This window comes from Phragmites australis, chromosome 24 (genome assembly GCF_958298935.1).
Source record: "Phragmites australis chromosome 24, lpPhrAust1.1, whole genome shotgun sequence".
In the NCBI taxonomy this organism is placed as follows: domain Eukaryota; kingdom Viridiplantae; phylum Streptophyta; class Magnoliopsida; order Poales; family Poaceae; genus Phragmites; species Phragmites australis.
In genome coordinates this window covers 21,479,044-21,497,178 of record NC_084944.1, presented here as the reverse complement: position 1 = coordinate 21,497,178, position 18,135 = coordinate 21,479,044, and the positions used below count along the sequence as shown (strand labels likewise).

The window sequence follows — 18,135 nt, the reverse complement described above, 5'->3', positions numbered from 1 at the left end:
TATAGATAGAGAAGAATCATTCTGAGCGAGTCCATAAGAAGCGACCCACTTTTTCATCGGTTCTGGGGGAAGACCAAAGATCTTGCACGACTGGTCCGCTAGAAAAACTCAAAAGAGAAAGAAGTCTCGTTAATCTCTTCATGCTCATTCCAAGTTTGAAGTACCGTTTGGCCAAAGAAAAACCCACTTCTTGACACGATTGCCTCTTTATATAGATAGGTATAAGATCTATGGGGTTATTACTTAGAAGTCTATTTTGTACAAGATCCCCTCCTATCTGATAGAAAAGGGTCCCATGATCCCGAGCCGGTCTTATCTTGGCTCACAAACCCCAAGTTTGTCTATGAAGAGCTAATCTAATTGTATTAGTTTCTATAATGGATTTCTTATGTGGAATACTAATGGATAGGGCCTCGTTGCTAAGTGCTACGAGATCTAGTGCACTGGAACTTGTGGTTATGGACCCGAATCCTTTAGTATGGAACATTGTCTTTTCCAAGTAAAAACCCCTAGTATATGAAAGAATGAAAAGATGCTTTCGTTCTTGTGGAATAAGAAGCCCTCAAACCTTAATGAAAGGAAAATAGAAATTTTTCGTTAGGTATTTGACCAAATAGGATCGTCCAGTTCCTATAGAACCTATCACTAAAATACCCGATAGGGCTAAGCTGAATGAACAGGGTTTTCCATGAGATGGTAAATGAAAACGATTAGCCCCAGGTTTTGCAATAAGTGGTTGTTTGATAATGAGCAAGGAATATACGTCTTTCTGCTAAAGAGGATCTATTAAACTCATAATTCATTAGATCCTTGTTAGCAATGTTAACTAGGTATCATAAGTAAATGGATCCCGGTTGTTCAATCCTTTGATAACCAAGGTCATTCTTTGCTAAAGAGAAATGATCACTATGAGTCAAAATCAATAGAATTGGATCCATTCCAAATAGCGAGAATTAGGATTCTTGATCCCTCTCAATCTCTCTTTCAATTTCAGGATCCAGAGAGGTGTTTTCATAGTCATCTCCGAATATTTGCCATCTCTGAATATTTTTGATTTCATTTTTCTATGATATCTCTTTCTATATGAAAATTGGTTATTTATGATGTACGATGATCCCTATTAAGCATCCACGGCTAAATGGTTAAAGCACCCAACTCATAATTGGTAAATTTTCGGGTTCAATTCTTGCTGGATGCACGCGAACGGGAACATTCCATAAGTCTATTGGAACTGGCTCTCTATCCATGGAATCTCACCCATCATCCATACATAATGAATTGGTATGGTATATTCATACCATAACATAAGAACAATAAGAACTCAAATTCTTATCGATACTGGAACTCAGAGCATAGGAGGGAAAGTCGATTTATGGATGGAATCAAATACGTAGTATTTACAAAAAAGAGTCTTTGTTTATTTGGAAAGAATCAATATACTTCTAATATCGAATTGGGATTCACTAAGACAGAAATAAAGCATTGGGTCGAACTCTTCTTTGGTGTTAAGGTAGTAGCTGTGAATAGCCATCGACTACCCGGAAAGGGTAGAAGAATGGGATCTATTCTGGGACATACAATGCATTACAGACGTATGATCATTACTCTTCAACCGGGTTATTCTATTCCACTTCTAGATAGAGAAAATAACTAAAGGAGAATACTTAATAATACGGTGAAACATTTATACAAAACACCTATCCCGAGCACACGCAAGGGAACCGTAGATAGGCAAGTGAAATCCAATCCACGAAATAAATTGATCCATGGACAGCACCATTGTGGTAAAGGTCATAATGCCAGAGGAATCATTACCACAAGGCATAGAGGGGGAGGTCATAAGCGCCTATACCGTAAAATCGATTTTTGATGGAATCAAAAAGACATATCTGGTAGAATCGTAACCATAGAATATGACCCTAATCGAAATGCATACATTTGTCTCAAACACTATGGGGATGGTGAGAAGAGATATATTTTACATCCCAGAGGGGCTATAATTGGAGATGATGAGGACATCACTCCCTCGGATACATACAATGATCCTCCATTGAACTTTCAAGGTCCAATCACAAGAGCTCGCGCACGACAATTAAATTTAGAGGTGAGCTCGTTCCTAAGCAACTCTTTATATAATTTTGAGAATAGATTACTACCTAATGATTATGTGTTGCTTAGGAATCATGGAGAGGACAAAGAGACACATAGAGGAAGGCTTGGAGGCGTGGAGGAGCAGCTAGGACGTCCAACAACAGCAGGAGGTCCAGTCCAACTCGAGTCCGAATCAGCCTCGACCTCCAGGACCAGCGAGCAGTAAAACGGACGCCCAGGACGCATCCGGACTCCGTTTTCGACGATTCACATATGGTTGGAAAGATAATTTCATAAGGAAACCAATGGCGTTGTTTTGAGGTCCAAATTCCTTCTGAGTCAACGGGAAACATCGAAACAAGTCAGCGTCCAGAATCTGTCCCGGTGCTGCGTCACCGTTTTTGGTCCGTTGGGCCGTGTATCGTCGTTGAGCCCATTAGGGGGGCGTGACCAGGGGGTGTGACGACCCTAGACCCTTATTATCAGCTGCCGCCGCTCTCGTTAGGGGGGTTTTGCTTAGATTATTCTGTCAAGAACAGTCTCGCCGTTTCGTCGGTTTGTGAGACCCCAACTCGTGAGATTAATCATTCATCTGCAATTTGGTTGCATTCTTCCTTGTTCTTGCTTGTGTTCTTCGATTCGCAGGCAAGGATTTTAGCCTTCTTGGCGAGGTCAACCGTGCAACGCCGGTTGATAACCAGAGGAGACGTGGTGCTGCGATTGCGGGGTTTCGGATCGTGTTGTTCGGAAGCCGGATCGACTTGTGTCTCATTTCCACCAAATCGAGAGTTACCAGAACCTTTCGGAAGATCGGGAACCCTTGTTCATATAAAGAGTTCTATTCTCAAAATTATATAAAGAGTTGCTTAGGAACGAGCTCACCTCTAAATTTAATTGTCGTGCGCGAGCTCTTGTGATTGGACCTTGAAAGTTCAATGGAGGATCATTGTATGTATCCGAGGGAGTGATGTCCTTATCAGGAGATACTATTATTTCTGGTACAAAATTTCCTATATCAATGGGAAATGCCCTACCTTTGAGTGCGGTTTGAACTATTGACTTACGTAATTGGAAGTAACCAATTAGGTTTATGACGAAACCTAGAAATCGATCACTGATCCAATTTGACTACCTCTACGGGATATACCTCAACAGAAAACTGTTGAGTAACGGCAGCAAGTGATTGAGTTCAGTAGTTCCTCATAGAAAATTATTGACTCTAGAGATACGGTAATATGGAGAAGACAAAATTGTTTGAAGCACGCACAGAAGCGGAAGAGCCCCTTGTTTCAAAGAGAGGAGGACGGGTTATTCACATTTAATTTGATGGTTAGAGGAAAATTGAAAGCTAAGCAGTGGTAATTAAGACCCCCGAGTGAAAATAGGGATGTCTCCTATGTTACCCATAATATGTGGAAGTATCGACGTAATTTCATAGAGTCATTCGATCTAAATGCTACAGGAAGAACATAAGCCAGAATACGGAACGCGGAGACCTAGGATGTAGAAGATCATAACATGAGCGATTCGGCAGATTTGGATTCCTTTTCTATATCCACTCATGTGGTACTTCATCATACGATTCATATAAGATCCATCTGTCTAGAGATCATCATATACATCTAGAAAGTCGTATGCTTTGGAAGAAGCATGTACAGTTTGGGAAGGGGTTTTTTTTGAGAAAAAAGAAGAATGTACTTCAACCGATATGCTCTTAGGCACAGCCATACATAACATAGAAATCACACGTGGAAGGGGTGGGCAATTAGCTAGAGCAGCATGTGTTGTAGCGAAACTGATTGCAAAAGAGGGTAAATCAGCCACTTTAAGATTACCATCTGGGGAGGTCCGTTTTGCTTAGCAATAGTCGAACAAGTGGGTAATGTTGGGGTGAACCAAAAAAGTTTGGGTAGAGCCGGATCTAAGTGTTGGCTAGGTAAATGCCCCGTAGTAAGAGGCGTAGTTATGAACCCTGTGGACCACCCCCATGGGGGCGGTGAAGGGAAAGCCCCCATTGGTAGAAATCAGAATTCCCAAATTCGCCTCCGAAGTTTGAGTTTTCAATTTCCAAATATTTTTCTCATTTTCCGGCTGAACTTCAGAAAATTCTACAGGTCACGTCTTTCACTTGTTTAAGCTCAAATTTTCTGTGGTTCCCTCTTGTGTGCTCCTAAGTGAAAACAAATATCAAAAAAATAAAAATAAAAAGTCGAATTTTCCCAAAAAAACAACGACAGCCCAAAAAATAGAAAAAAGAGAGGGGCAAAAGAGGAACAATATCTAGAGGAGCACATAGAGAAGGGCAAAGTGAGCTGTGTTAGCGTGTGCTGTTTAGTTCTTTGTTTCTGTTGCTCTTGCTATCCATCATACTTGTTTCTCCACCTTGTTTATCACACATACTTGGTACTTGCAACACTTTAGGCCAGCAACGAGAACAAGTACTTGGGACTATAATTCAGCATTACTATCTGTTTCTGATTTGTGTTCCATATATACATATTTGTTCTCTTTGTTCCTTCCAAGCTCCACAGATTCTTCTGGACAGCACTGGTTTGCATCCCTGCAATCGCTCGCACGCCTTCCAGGTATCCTTTGCTTTGCTGGTAAGAACCCTGGTAAGAGCTTGGTAAGGTGTCTACCTTTGCTGATCTTGATTGAGAGGCACCACTCCACCTTTGTAGTACGATTATTAGGGATAACCTTCACTGTTTGTTGTTGTATTTGTTTCCACAATGTCAGTTGAAGGAGATAAAACGCCAAAGGACTTCAAGGAGTGTGTCAGCCAAGAGCAGCTACAAGCTGTTGTAGACAATGCTCAGAAGGAGATGAAGGAGACAGTCATCAAGGCTGTCACTGAAGCGATAATTGAGATGAAACTCGCAAACGCGGTTGAGCGGGTGGACAAACGGTTATCCGAGCTCACCGACAGGGTAAATGCTTTGGAAAACCGTCCTGTGCACAACGAAGATGTGAATGGAAGCAACACCGGTGATGAGTTGTATGATGACGATGTTAATGTTGATCCAGCAGCGACATTGCAAAACAGATTACGGCGTCGTCTTCGCACTAACACCACAAGTATGGGTGGCGTTTCACATCACCACCACCATCGAGGTATGTATAATCGAGCTCCTGAAGATCCTTATGCTAAGGTTAAATTTACTATACCTTCTTTTTCGGGACATTATGATGCTGAGGGATATCTTGATTGGGAGATGACAGTAGAGCAAAAATTTAGTGCCCACCAAGTACCTGAACAACATAGAGTTAGACATGCCACTAGTGAGTTTAAAGATTTTGCTATTATTTGGTGGACTGGTTTAGCTGCAGATGGTGCCACACCTCGTACATGGGAAGAGCTTAAGGTTGCTATGCGTGATAGATTTGTTCCCCCATCTTATCATAGAGACTTGCGTAAGAAATTGATGCGCTTAGAACAGGGAGATAAATCTGTGCAGGATTATTATGGTGAGCTTCAAAAGGGCTTGATGCGTTGTGGCATAGTAGAGGGAAACGAAGATTCTATTTGTCGATTTTATTCGGGTTTGAGACGTGAAATCCAGGATATTATTGATTATAAAGAATTTAACAATGTCAACCAGTTGTTTCAGTTTGCTATGCTTGCAGAGAAGGAGTTGCAGGGGCGTGAGCAGCAGAGCAAGTACAAGGCCAGCACCACATACACGCCGCGCACAGGACCATCCTTTGGGCTGTCCAAGCCATCCACTTACAGGGCTCCCTCACCAGCGAGCAAGCAACAAGCAGCTACGGCACCAAATCCGGTCACTACACGACCTTCAGGCTCAGGTAAAAATTCTGTTTTGCAGGGACCTTCCAAGAGTGCTTCCTCTGTTGCATCAACGGGACGCACCTCTGGCATTCAGTGCCATCGCTGCCATGGATTCGGTCATGTGCAGAAGGATTGCCCAAGTCAGCGGGCATACATTGCATCGGAAGATGGGTATATCAGCGCCTCTGACATTGAGGAAGAAGAAGAAGAAGAACCAGTTGTTGAGGAGAGCAACGAAATCTTGGGCAGTGATGACACAGCGACCTATAGGAGCATCATTGTGCAGCGGGCGCTCAGCACAAAGGTACAACAACCAGAGAAGCTGCAACGCCATAACTTGTTCTAGATTTTCTTCGTCATCCAAAATCGGCAAGCACGTGTCATCATCGATGGAGGTAGTTGTAATAATTTGGTGAGTTCAGATTTGGTCAAGAAGCTTGGCTTGACCACACGCCAACACCCCCATCCATATAACCTTCAGTGGTTTAATGATGCTGGAAAAGCTAAGGTAACACAAACTTGCAGAGTTTCTTTTTCCATTGGTTCCTATGCTGATTATGTTGACTGTGATGTGGTACCTATGGAAGCTTGCTCACTTTTATTGGGTCGACCTTGGAAATTTGATAATGATGCTATACACCATGGTAGAAGTAATACATATACTTTTATGCATAAAGGAAAGAAAATTACTTTGGTTCCTATGACCCCTACTGAAATTGTACAAGCTGATAAAGAACGAGCTGCTAATTTGCGTGATACTAAATCTGAAAATCAGCAAGTTGCTAATTCTCTTTACCCACCTAAAAAGGATAAGTCTGCACCTAGTTCTAAGGTAGAGGGCATAAAACTGAAGGGTGGTGTTATGCTTGCACTAAAAAGTGACCTTGCTGAAATTTCTAATAATGATATTTGCTACACCTTGGTTTGCAAACGAGTTTTGTATTTGCTTGATGATGTTATTAGTTCGATACCTCCTGCTGCCACTAACCTTTTGCAGGAGTATGAGGATGTTTTCCCAGCTGAGATACCCCCGGGACTGCCACCTATGAGAGGGATAGAGCATCAAATCGATTTGATCCCGGGAGCAACATTGCCAAATCGTGCTGCGTATCGAACCAATCCCGAGGAGACTAAGGAAATTCAGCGGCAAGTCCAAGAGCTTTTGGACCGCGGGTATGTACGTGAGAGCCTTAGTCCTTGTGCTGTTCCTGTGATTTTGGTTCCTAAGAAAGATGGTACTTGACGTATGTGTGTTGATTGTAGAGCCATCAATAACATTACTATTCGATATCGCCATCCTATTCCTAGACTTGATGATATGCTTGATGAGTTGTGTGGCTCTGTAATTTTTACAAAGATCGACTTGCGTAGTGGTTACCACCAAATTAGAATGAAACTTGGAGATGAATGGAAAACAGCTTTTAAAACTAAATTCGGATTATATGAGTGGTTAGTAATGCCTTTTGGTTTAACTAATGCACCTAGCACTTTCATGCGTTTGATGAATGAGGTTTTAAGAGCTTTTATTGGACGATTTGTGGTGGTTTACTTTGATGACATATTGATTTATAGCAAGTCTTTGGATGAACATATGGTTCACTTACGTGCTGTTTTTAACGCTTTACGTGATGCACGTTTATTTGGTAACCTTGAGAAGTGCATCTTTTGCACGGATCGAGTCTCTTTTCTTCGCTATGTTATTACTCCACAGGGAATTGAGGTGGATGAGATGAAAATTGAAGCCATAAAGAGTTGGCCGGTGCCCCAAAACATCAAACAGGTGAGAAGTTTTCTTGGACTTGCAGGTTTTTATCGTCGTTTCGTGAAGGATTTCAGCGCCATTGCTGCCCCCTTACACGAGTTGACAAAGAAAGGTGTGGTGTTCCATTGGGGTAAGGCACAAGAGGAGTCCTTTGACACTTTGAAGGACAAGCTTACGCACGCGCCATTGCTGCAACTTCCAAATTTTGGTAAGACCTTTGAGCTAGAATGTGATGCTAGTGGAGTTGGCATTGGAGGTGTTTTGATGCAAGAAGGTAAGCCCGTTGCATACTTTAGCGAAAAATTGCATGGCCCTGTTCTTAATTACTCTACGTATGATAAGGAATTGTATGCACTTGTACGTTCTTTAGAGACGTGGCGTAATTATTTGTGGCCTAAAGAATTTGTTATACATTCAGATCATGAATCGCTTAAGTATCTTCGTTCTCAAAATAATCTGAATCGTAGACATGCTAAGTGGGTTGAATTTATTGAATCTTTTCCTTATGTTATCAAACACAAGAAAGGGAAGGATAATATAATTGCTGATGCTTTGTCTAGACGATATGCTTTGTTGTCCCAACTTGATTATAGAATTTTTGGACTTGACTCAATAAAAGAACAATATGTGCTTGATCCTGATTTTAAAGATGTATTGCTGAACTGTAAAGAGGGACGTACATGGAACAAGTTTGTGATCAATGATGGATTTGTGTTTAGAGCTAACCGTCTATGCATTCCAGTTGGTTCCGTTCGTCTTTTGTTGTTGCAGGAAGCACATGGAGGAGGATTGATGGGACATTTTGGTGCTAAGAAGACGGAGGATATGTTGGCCACACATTTCTTTTGGCCAAAGATGAGGAGAGATGTTGAGCGGTTCGTGGCACGCTGTACCACATGTCAAAAGGCTAAGTCTCGCTTGAATCCACATGGTTTGTATATGCCTCTTCCTGTTCCTTCTATTCCTTGGGCAGATATTTCGATGGACTTTGTTTTGGGATTGCCTAGAACTAAGAGGGGGAGGGATAGCATTTTTGTTGTTGTGGATCGTTTTTCTAAGATGGCATATTTTATACCTTGTCATAAAAGTGATGATGCCATTTATATTGCTGACCTCTTTTTCAAAGAGATTGTTCGCTTGCATGGTATGCCTTCTACTATTGTTTCAGATCGCGACGCTAAATTTTTGAGTCACTTTTGGCGCACTCTATGGAATAAGTTGGGTACAAAACTATTGTTTTCAACTACTTGCCACCCACAAACTGATGGCCAAACGGAGGTAGTGAACCGCACTTTGGGTACCATGTTGAGAGCTATTTTGAAGAAAAATTTGAAGATGTGGGAAGAATGTTTGCCCCACGTGGAGTTTGCTTATAATCGGGCAACACATTCTACCACCAAGGTAAGTCCTTTTCAGGTAGTGTATGGTTTTACCCCTCGCGCTCCTATTGATCTTTTGCCTTTACCTACCACTGAAAGAACACATAGTGATGCTAGTGCACGTGCTGATTTTATTCGTAAGTTGCATGAAACAACTAAAATAAATATCGAAAAGATGAATGAAAAGTATAGAATTGCTGGTAGTGAAGGTAGGAAAGAAGTCAAACTTGAACCGGGTGATTTAGTGTGGTTACATTTAAGAAAAGATAGGTTTCCAGAGCTGCGTAAGTCTAAATTAATGCCAAGAGCTGCTGGTCCTTATAAGATAATTGAGAAAATAAATGATAATGCATATAAACTTGAGTTGCCACCCGAGTTCGGGGTTAGTCCTTCTTTTAACATTGCAGATTTGAAACCTTACTTGGGAGCCGATGATGAGCTTGAGTCGAGGACGACTCCAATTCAAGAGGGGGAGGATGATGAGGACACCACTCCCTCGGATACATATAATGATCCTCCATTGAACTTTCAAGGTCCAATCACAAGAGCTCGCGCACGACAATTAAATTTAGAGGTGAGCTCGTTCCTAAGCAACTCTTTATATAATTTTGAGAATAGATTACTACCTAATGATTATGTGTTGCTTAGGAATCATGGAGAGGACAAGAAGACACATAGAGGAAGGCTTGGAGGCGTAGAGGAGCAGCTAGGACATCCAACAACAGCAGGAGGTCCAGTCCAACTCGAGTCCGAATCAGCCTCGACCTCCAGGACCAGCGAGCAGTAAAACGGACGCCCAGGACGCATCCGGACTCCGTTTTCGAGGATTCACATATGGTTGGAAAGATAATTTCATAAGGAAACCAATGCCGTTGGTTTGAGGTCCAAATTCCTTCTGAGTCAACAGTAAACGTCGAAACAAGTCAGCGTCCAGAATCTGTCCCGGTGCTGCGTCACCGTTTTTGGTCCGTTGGGCCGTGTATCGTCGTTGAGCCCATTAGGGGGGAGTGACCAGGGGGTGTGACGACCCTAGACCCTTATTATCAGCCGCCGCCGCTCTCGTTAGGGGGGTTTTGCTTAGATTATTCTGTCAAGAACAGTCTCGCCGTTTCGTCGGTTTGTGAGACCCCAACTCGTGAGATTAATCATTCATCTGCAATTTGGTTGCATTCTTCCTTGTTCTTGCTTGTGTTCTTCGATTCGCAGGCAAGGATTTTAGCCTTCTTGGGGAGGTCAACCGTGCAACGCCGGTTGATAACCAGAGGAGACATGGTGCTGCGATTGCGGGGTTTCGGATCGTGTTGTTCGGAAGCCGGATCGACTTGTGTCTCGTTTCCACCAAATCGAGAGTTACCAGAACCTTTCGGAAGATCGGGAACCCTTGTTCATATAAAGAGTTCTATTCTCAAAATTATATAAAGAGTTGCTTAGGAACGAGCTCACCTCTAAATTTAATTGTCGTGCGCGAGCTCTTGTGATTGGACCTTGAAAGTTCAATGGAGGATCATTGTATGTATCCGAGGGAGTGATGTCCTCATCAGGAGATACTATTATTTCTGGTACAAAATTTCCTATATCAATGGGAAATGCCCTACCTTTGAGAGCGGTTTGAACTATTGACTTACGTAATTGGAAGTAACCAATTAGGTTTATGACGAAACCTAGAAATCGATCACTGATCCAATTTGACTACCTCTACGGGATATACCTCAACAGAAAACTGTTGAGTAACGGCAGCAAGTGATTGAGTTCAGTAGTTCCTCATAGAAAATTATTGACTCTAGAGATACGGTAATATGGAGAAGACAAAATTGTTTGAAGCACGCACAGAAGCGGAAGAGCCCCTTGTTTCAAAGAGAGGAGGACGGGTTATTCACATTTAATTTGATGGTTAGAGGAAAATTGAAAGCTAAGCAGTGGTAATTAAGACCCCCGAGTGAAAATAGGGATGTCTCCTATGTTACCCATAATATGTGGAAGTATCGACGTAATTTCATAGAGTCATTCGATCTAAATGCTACAGGAAGAACATAAGCCAGAATACGGAACGCGGAGACCTAGGATGTAGAAGATCATAACATGAGCGATTCGGCAGATTTGGATTCCTTTTCTATATCCACTCATGTGGTACTTCATCATACGATTCATATAAGATCCATCTGTCTAGAGATCATCATATACATCTAGAAAGTCGTATGCTTTGGAAGAAGCATGTACAGTTTGGGAAGGGGTTTTTTTTGAGAAAAAAGAAGAATGTACTTCAACCGATATGCTCTTAGGCACGGCCATACATAACATAGAAATCACACGTGGAAGGGGTGGGCAATTAGCTAGAGCAGCAGGTGTTGTAGCGAAACTGATTGCAAAAGAGGGTAAATCAGCCACTTTAAGATTACCATCTGGGGAGGTCCGTTTTGCTTAGCAATAGTCGAACAAGTGGGTAATGTTGGGGTGAACCAAAAAAGTTTGGGTAGAGCCGGATCTAAGTGTTGGCTAGGTAAATGCCCCGTAGTAAGAGGCGTAGTTATGAACCCTGTGGACCACCCCCATGGGGGCGGTGAAGGGAAAGCCCCCATTGGTAGAGAAAAACCCACAACCCCTTGGGGTTATCCTGCGCTTGGAAGAACTAGTAAAAGGAAAATATGTAACTAGGAATATGAAAAATTGCATTTTTGAAATTTGCAATAATGCGATGGGCGAGCGACGGGAATTGAACCCGTGCATGGTGGATTCACAATCCACTGCCTTGATCCACTTGTCTACATCCGCCCCTTATCCAGCTAAAGGATTTTCTCTTTTTTCCATTCATCATTATTCTATTTATTCTGACCTCCGTACCTCGATCGAGATAGTGGACATAGGATGCCACTCTTTAAAATGAAAAAAAGGAGTAATCAGCTATGACACGAAAAAAATGAATCCTTTTGTAGCTCGTCATTTATTGGCAAAAATAGAAAAGGTCAATATGAAGGAGGAGAAAGAAACAATAGTAACGTGGTCCTGGGCATCTAGCATTCTACCCGCAATGGTTGGCCATACAATCGCGATTCATAATGGAAAGGAACATATACCTATTTACATAACAAATCCTATGGTAGGTCGCAAATTGGGGGAATTCGTGCCTACTCGGCATTTCACGAGTTATGAAAGTGCAACAAAGGATACTAAATCTCGTCGTTAACTGAATTCAGAATAGAAAGATTTAGAATAAACAAAGAAATACCCAATATCTTGTTGAAACAAGATATTGGGTATTTCTGGCTTTGCTTCCTTTAAAATTCCTATATGTTAGTAGAAAAACCTTATCCATTAAGAGATGGAACTTCAAGAGCAGCTAGGTCTAGAGGGAAGTTGTGAGCATTACGTTCGTGCATTACTTCCATACCACGATTAGCACGGTTGATGATATCAGCCCAAGTATTAATAATGCGACCTTGGCTATCAACTATAGATTGGTTGAAATTGAAACCATTTAGGTTGAATACCATAGTGCTAATACCTAAAGCAATGAACCAGATCCCTACTACAGGCCAAGCAGCCAAGAAGAAGTGTAAAGAACGAGAGTTGTTGAAACTAGCATATTGGAAGATTAATCGACCAAAATAACCGTGAGCAGCCACAATATTATAAGTCTCTTCCTCTTGACCAAATTTGTAACCCTCATTAGCAGATTCATTTTCAGTAGTTTCCCTCATCAAACTAGAGGTTACCAAGGAACCATGCATAGCACTGAATAGGGAACCGCCGAATACACCTGCTACACCTAACATGTGGAATGGATGCATAAGGATGTTGTGCTCCGCCTGGAATACAATCATAAAGTTGAAAGTACCAGATATTCCTAAAGGCATACCATCAGAGAAACTTCCTTGACCAATAGGGTAAATCAAGAAAACAGCAGTAGCAGCTGCAAAAGGAGTTGAATATGCAACAACAATCCAAGGACGCATAACCAGATGGAAACTAAGTTCCCACTCACGACCCATATAACAAGCTACACCAAGTAAGAAGTGTAGAACAATTAGCTCATAAGGACCACCATTGTATAACCATTCATCAACAGATGCAGCTTCCCAAATTGGGTAAAAATGCAATCCGATCGCCGCAGAAGTAGGAATAATGGCACCAGAGATAATATTGTTTCCATAAAGTAAAGAACCAGAAACAGGCTCACGAATACCATCAATATCTACTGGAGGGACAGCGATGAAGGCGATAATAAATACGGAAGTTGTGGTCAATAAGGTAGGGATAAAACACCGAACCATCTGATGTAAAGACGGTTTTTAGTGCTAGTTATCCAGTTGCAGAAGCGACCCCACAGGCTTGTACTTTCGTGCCTCTCTAAAATGGTAAGATCTTGGTTTATTCAAATTGCAAGGACTCCCAAGCACACGTATTAACTAGAAATAAAATAGATAATAGAAGGCTTGTTATTTAACAGTATAACATAGCCTATATACCAATGTCAACCAAGCGAGCCCCAACGATTGGATTTCCATATAACAAAATTCACCAAACCAAAATATTTTGTAAATGAAGTGAGTGAAAATTCAAAACTCAGATTGCTCTTTTCTATTTTCCATATGGGTTGCCCGGGACTCGAACCTGGAACTAGTCGGATGGAGTAGATAATTCTTCCTTATTACAATAGAAAAAAAACCCCTCCCCAAAGCGTGCTTGCATTTTTCATTGCACACGACTTTCCCTATGTAGAAATAGCCTATTTCTATTCCGAGGAGGAAGTCCACTAATTTTTTTAATTAGTAAATCGATTCACCTACTATTTATTTAGGGGAACATTTCAGAATGGAAAATGTGAAAGTTTTATCTTGATATCGATCATTTTTAGTTTATTAGTTTTGTCTAAGTATTAATTAAGAGTAAGAGGATTCACCAGGTCATTGATATGGATAATATCCAAATACCAAATACGCTCACTGTGTGATCCATGGAAAGAAAAGTGAGTTGTTTTGGTGAACATCAAAGAAAAAACTTGCTCTTCTTCCGTAAAAAATTCTTCCAAAAATACCGAACCCAATCGTTGCATAAAAGTTCATACCGTACTTTTATGTTTACGAGCTAAAGTTCTAGCACATGAAAGTCGAAGTATATATTTTAGTCGATACAAAGTCCATTTTTTCGAAGATCCACTATGATAATGAAAATGATTTCTACATATCCGACCAAAGCGATCAAGAATATCCCAATATGATAAATTGGTCCAAACAGGTTTATTAATAGGATACCCCGATCCAGTACAAAATTGAGCTTTTGATAAGGATCCAATGAGGGGAGTAGCGGGGACTATAGTATCAAATTTTTTTCATTCGAGTATCTATTAGAAAAGAATTCTCTAGCATTTGATTCCTTACTAACAAGGTATTTATTGGTACACTTGAAAGGTACCCCAGAAAATCGAAGCAAGAGTTTGTTGATTGGTTTATACGGATCCTTTGCAGTTGAGTCCAGAAAGAGAAAAAATATTACGAGAAATTGACAAGGTAAGATTTCCATTTCTTCTTCAAAAGAAGAGTTCCTTTTGATGCAAGAATTTCCTTTCCTTGATATCGAGCATAATGCATAAGAGGATCCATAAAGAACCATATGGTTTTCCGAAAAAACCCTGGGTACATTACCCCAAAATGTTCCATCTTCCTAGAAAAGTGGATTCGTTCCAGAAAGGTTCTAGAAGATGTTAATCGTAAGAAAGAAGATTTTTTACGAAGAAACAACAAGAAAAATTCATATTTTGATACATAAGAGTTATATAGGAATCGAAATAGTCTTTTATTTTCTTTTTTCAAAAGAAAAATCGATTTCAATGAAGTAATAAGACTATTCCAATTCGAATAATAATTGAGAAAGAATCGCAATAAATGCAAAGATGGAACATCTTGGATCCGGTATTCAAGGAGTTGAACCAAGATTTCCAAATGGATATGATAGGGTATTTCTAGATGTGATAGATAATGTAAATGCAAAAATTTGTCTTCTAAAAAAGGAATATTCAATGAATAGATTGTAAATTTTGAAACTTTGGTATTTCTTTTTCTTCCAGACAAGATAGTTCTCCTAGCAAGAATGGGATTTCTACAACGATCGCAAACCCCTCAGATAGAATCTGCGAATAAAACTCAGGATAAAAATAATTGCTGTGATCCAAAAATCGATCTTGGTTAGGATGATTAACCCAATTAATCCAAAAATTCTGCTGATACATTCGAATAATTAAACGTTTCACAAGTAGTGAACTAAATTTCCTGTTATTACACCCTATAATTTCCACATGTTCGGAACCATTTAATCCATAATCATGGGCAAATGCATAAATATATTCCTGAAAGAGAAGTGGGTAGACGAAGTATTGTTGACGAGATTTCTGTTTTTCTGAATACCCTTCAAATTTTTCCATTTGTATTTCTACTTGAATCAGAGAAAAAAGCATTTCTCGGTTTATCAAATGATGATACATAGTGCAATATGGTCGAAACAGGGTGTTGCATTTTTTAATACAAACCCTGGAAAGAAAGGAAGTCTAATCCATGGATCTTTTTCTATCGAATTAGTTAATGTTTGTTCTAATTACAAAAAAGAACAAATCTTTTATTTTTGCAGGCCAATCGCTCTTTTGACTTTGGAATACAGCCTTTTTATCAATATACTGCTTCTTTTACACGCTCAATTCATAACATCCCTTTTAAATCCATAATCAAGAATAATTGGGATTTCTAAAAAAAAAGTCAAGGGTCCACTCATAGGAAAACCCAACCTTTCCCCGCATCAGGCACTAATCTATTTTTAACGTCTAATTAGATCGGGGAATTATTCCAATTAAGAAGTTAAGCTCGTTGCTTTTTATTTTACCAGAATTATAGCCAGGCTCTATCCATTTATTCACTAGACCCAGAAAATCAGAATTTTTTATTAAAAAAAATTGATTTTATTACGCCATGCTATTTTTTCCGTTCATTACCTTTGAGGATCAATCATGGTCTTCTAGACTCTATCAAGAGTCTGGACCAATTTGTTGCTTCACCCAAATGTGTAAAAGATCATAGTCGCACTTAAAAGTCGAGTACTCTAGCATTGAGTTAGCAACCTAGATAAAATAGGATCTTAGATACGATCGAAATCCAAAAATCGATGGAATTACACCAGACGCTCCTGCCAAAACATTGACTTAGCAAGACATCAAAAGAAAGATTTTATCACCCATGAAAAACACTCACATACCAAAATGAACAGATCCGGTTAAATTTCACTAAGGTTAAAAAAGGAGAAGCCCCAATCACAATGGAAAAATAGTCATTTTTTGAGCAACTTTTATTTAAAGAAATAAAATAATCTTGTATGTGTATGAGAGTACATGCAAGGGGGGCAACCCTATCATTTGAGCGAAGTGTAGACAGAAATACCTAATATGGAGTGATGATAAAGAGACCTATCTATCTACAAATTCTATTTGTTCAATAGACCTTTGTCAATGGAAATACAATCGTAAGAAAACCAATTAGATACAAAAAGGAAATAAAATAAGGGCTTTTGTTGGATTGGCACGACATAAATGCAGCAAAAAAAATAGGACTAAGAAAGAGGCAAATTGTGTCTAAATAATTAAGGGGTACTAGTGACCCTATCCTACCTTTTTATTCATTTAGTTCTTCAATTAACTCAAAGTTCTTTCTTTATCTTTAAAGAATTCTGCCTTCCTTAAAATATCATAAACAGTTCTTGTAGGTTGAGCACCCTTTTCAAGGAAATAGAGAATAGCAGGAATATTGAAACAAGTTTGATTCTTTATCGGATCATAAAAACCTACTTTTCGAAGATCTCTTCCTTCTCTTCGAGATCGAACATCAATTGCAACGATTCAGCAGACATCTTATTGGGTTAGATGTAGATAAACAATGCCCCCCCCCCCCCCTAGAAATGTATAGGAGGTTTTCTCCTCATACGGCTTGAGAAAATGATTCAAATTTATGTCTACAATACAAGTAGATAGAAATTAGACTATGACTTGCATTAATTTCCTTACAGCAAAGAAAAAGCAAATTTCATTTATACTCATGACTCAAGTTGGCTGTTGACTGACATACTTCAAAAGAAAAATCCTTCGAATTTTTTTGAGTCGTCTCTAAACTTTTTTCTTTATCTCATCTTGAACAAATTGACTTTTATTCCTTATTCTAATCTAATTCTATTGTTGAGACGGTTGAAAATCGTGTTTACTTGTTCCGGAATCCTTTATCTTTGATTTGTGAAATCCTTGGGTTTAGACATTACTTCGGGAATTCCTATTCTTTTTTCTTTCAAAAGAGTAGCAACATACCCTTTCTTTTTTTTCTTATTTCCTTCGATAAAGCATTTCCCTCTTCTATAGAAATCGAATATGAATGATTGATTCTGATAGCCTTTTAATTGAGAAAGTTTTTCCAATCTTCCAAAATTGGACTTTTTTCTTATTTTAACCTTTCGATTTCTATATTAAGGATAGACTGACAAAGTTGGCCTAATTTATTAGTTTTCACTAACCCTAGATTCTTTCCCTTGATAAAAAAGAAATTTTGACCTCTCGACCTCCATGGTGTACTATTTACATATAAACAACCCAACGCAAATTCGGTTCGGGACGAATAGAACCCACTATGTCGAACCAAGAGCATTTTCATTACTATGGAAAATGATGGATAGCAAAATCCACAATGGATCATGTCCTTCAAGTCGCACGTTGCTTTCTACCACATCGTTTTAAATGAAGTTTTACCATAACATTCCTCTAATTTCATTGCAAAGTGGTATCGAGAATTGATCCAATATGGATGGAATCATGAATAGTCATTAGTTTTGTATACTAATTCAAACTTGCTATCTTTGGAGAAATATGAATAAAAGAAATAATTATTTATCAGGGAAGACTTTGCAAAGATCCAATTTATTTAAACCCATATTCTATCATATGAATGAAACATAGTTCGAAAAAGATGAATAAAATAGTTTGCTTAAGACTTATTTATTATGGAATTTCCATCCTCAACAGAGAACTCGAGATGATCAATCCTGAAATGAGAAGGATCTACTCTTCTCCAACAAATAAACTATCAACCTCCAAA

At 39.6% G+C, this 18,135-nt stretch overlaps 2 pseudogenes; both read right to left on the bottom strand.

Moving 5' to 3' along the window:
* Positions 1-12,272: 12,272 nt before the first annotated feature.
* LOC133907107 (photosystem II protein D1-like) lies at positions 12,273-13,391 on the bottom strand (annotated as a pseudogene).
* Positions 13,387-15,650, bottom strand: LOC133907106 (maturase K-like; annotated as a pseudogene).
* Positions 15,651-18,135: the final 2,485 nt, after the last annotated feature.